This window comes from Acomys russatus, unplaced genomic scaffold (assembly GCF_903995435.1).
Source record: "Acomys russatus unplaced genomic scaffold, mAcoRus1.1, whole genome shotgun sequence".
Taxonomy (NCBI): domain Eukaryota; kingdom Metazoa; phylum Chordata; class Mammalia; order Rodentia; family Muridae; genus Acomys; species Acomys russatus.
Genome location: NW_026131940.1, coordinates 126,938 through 129,990, shown reverse-complemented (window position 1 = coordinate 129,990; position 3,053 = coordinate 126,938). Strand labels below are relative to the sequence as shown.

The 3,053-nt window shown below is 40.0% G+C and overlaps 1 pseudogene; it reads right to left on the bottom strand.

Annotated features, from left to right (window-relative positions):
• Positions 1 to 372: 372 nt before the first annotated feature.
• LOC127186675 (olfactory receptor 10A4-like) lies at positions 373 to 1,329 on the bottom strand (annotated as a pseudogene).
• Positions 1,330 to 3,053: the final 1,724 nt, after the last annotated feature.

Genomic DNA, 3,053 nt, shown 5'->3' with positions numbered 1-3,053 from the left:
GTAATCCCAGATTTTCAAGAGACTGAGGTAGGAAAACCATGGATCCAAGTATTAAATAGGCATAGGGAGTAATCTCAAGGCTTGTCTGAAGTTCAAAATTAAGAAATAAAAAGGAATATATTTAGTTAGATAGCAGTGCACTTTTTTAGACTTGAGTTCAATTCCAAATACCATAGAAAAGGTTTTGAATGAATGAATGATTAACAAAAATAAAACCTACTATGTTTATGTTAGTGTTTACATTGAGATTATAAAGCATAGATAGTGTCTTCTGGCTGTTAGACTATCAACACTTCAATAACAACATGAAATTATAAAAAACTTTTGGATAAACTCTTGCCACTGGCAAAAGCATCAGTGGCTGGGGGTGAACTAGTCTATTTGTCTAAAAAGTTTCCTCTGTGTCACCCTTTGAAAGGCTTCTTTCACTTCCTTGTTCCTCAAAGTGTAGATAACAGGATTCAGAGCAGGTGTGACCACAGTGTACATGAGAGCAGTAGCCTTGTCAGTGTCTGGAGTGTGCAAACTCTTGGGCTGCAGGTAAGTGAACAAGGCGGTGCCATAGAAAAGAGAAACAACCAGTATATGAGAAGAGCAGGTGGAGAAAGCTTTGTGTCTTCCCGCTGCTGAGGGCATTCTCAAGATGGCTAGAATAATGCGGATGTAAGAGCACAGAATGAAGACACAGGGGCTCATAATGAAGACCAGGGAAACAACAAACCACAATTTCATTCTGGGAAGTATCCACACAAGCTAGCTTCACCACAGCATGATGTCACAAAAAAAGTGCTGAATCGTTCCCGCTCCACAGAAGGGAAGAGTGAAGATCCAGGTGGTCTGAGCTGATTCTACCAGGATCCAGTCATCCAAGATGCCCCAGCCAACTTCAAACAGACAGAAGGGCCCATCTGCAGAGTGTAATGCAGTGGGTAGCAAATAGCCACAAAGCGATCGTAAGCCATGGCTGCCAGAAGGCAGCATTCTGTCAGCCCCAAGATGGTGAATACATACATCTGAGCTGCACAGCCTCCCACACTTATGGTCTTGGGCTGCACCAGCAGGTGCACCAGCATCTGAGGCACCACACTGCTGATGTAGCACATCTCCAGAAAGGAGAGGTTGGTCAGGAAGAGTACATGGGAGTGTGCAGGGAAGAGGTGGCCCAGATCACACAGACGATGATGAAGTTTCCTCCCAAGGTAAACAAGTAGATAGCCAGGAACACAAAGAAGGGACAAGCTGCAGCTCTGCCAGAGAAGAAAAGGCCACCAACGTAAATTCAGTGCAGAGGGGCAGGCTTCCGTTCTTCATGAGCTCAGAGTTAGACATTTATGGACGCAGTCAGCAGCCACGGGCGACCGTCAGCAATGGTACTCTCCCACTATCAGTGTGCTAATAGGAGAACAGAGACAGCTAGATGCTGGTGAGATGAACAACCCAGTCAGGTCAGGGTGGGTGCACAACCCAGTCAGGTGGGTGCACAACCCAGTCAGGTGGGTGCACATTTCTGCTGTGGGTCTTGTTTTCTTTTCACAGAAACTTGGATAAAAAAGGCATCTAAATTAAGAATTTCAAATTTTACCTAGTAATGCACACAAGTGGTCTTTTTAAATTTTCAGACTATTTTTTATTAAAACATTTAAAAAATTTTAACATATATATTTATATTATTACTTATATACAATACTACCTATAGCAAGAAGAACCATGACACAATCAGGAGTTAATAGTGTTTTCTTAGCGCTTTGGCTATTTGACTTGGCAGCCTTGAAAACATCTTTCCTATCTTGGTGTATCCAAAATTCTGAATGTAAATCAATCTCCATCACATCTTGTCATTATCAACTTAAAACACCTATCTAGACCTGAAAACATCTTAACCCCTAAACAACTAAGGCTACTGGTCTTCAACTCCATTAGAGACTTGAGAAGGAATAAACTTGATTACCTGAGTATGCGGGAGTGCAGGTTAGTAGCTTTCAGAATTTAGATCACTTCCCCTGCAGGATACAGAGGAAGAGGTTACAGGTAGTACAGATGAGACTTGTTAGGCTGAAATCACACAGGCAGCTGTTTTACAATGGACACATGAAAGTGTTTCAATTACAAAACAAAATTAAATAAGAAAGTATCATTTTCTGATTTTCAGATCTCTGCAGTTATCTCAATGGTCCATTTAAGTATTCAACAGAAAAAAAAGTATTTTAAAGCCACTCACTTAGTATTTATTTACATAACAATCTGGTTTGGCTTAAATAGGATATGTTACTGATTAGACAAGTAAGATTTGCAGACATCAAAAACACATAGGATCTCCTTTTAAACTTTCGTGAACCTTTTCAGATATTGCGGCTGGAATGGCTATCTAGGAAAGAAAGCTTCTTATTGGTGTTGGCACTGTAAGTGTTCTACAATGCCAAATGACATCATAAAGTGTAGGTAGAATTTATTTTTATGAGAGACCATAGGGATTATATCCCCATATTGTGTAGCTGTTAGTCTCAGGAGGATTGTGTTAAAAAAAAAAAAAAAACAACACAAAGCCATGTTTATTATGCAGTTTGGCTTTTGTTTTCTTGGTATGTTTCCAGAGATAATCTACTGTTATGATTATTTCATTTAAGATACAGTAAACTAAAAGTTTCTAACTGATGCCCATGATTTACCTGAAACTCTAAGGACTGTGACATAGCAATCTTTATGAAGCTCAATTACAAAGTTACCATTAAGATCTTTGCAGTACAGGCAGTGTAGTTTAGAATACATATGGAGTCCAAACAACTCATATAGACATTTCCATCCCATCACTATCACATGACCAAAAATACTGAATTTCCCATTGAACTGGTTGATACATTTTTATGCAACTTGTTTCTCTTAAGGAATAAACAACTTGGGGTCTGGCATCTTAGCCCAACGGGTAACCACATCTAGTGTGATAACCTGACACCCTGAGTTCAGTCCTTCAACCTAATTGGTGGACGGTAAGGAAGTCGCCATACGTACTTGTATGTACACGGCACATACACACACAGACACACAAACACACATAC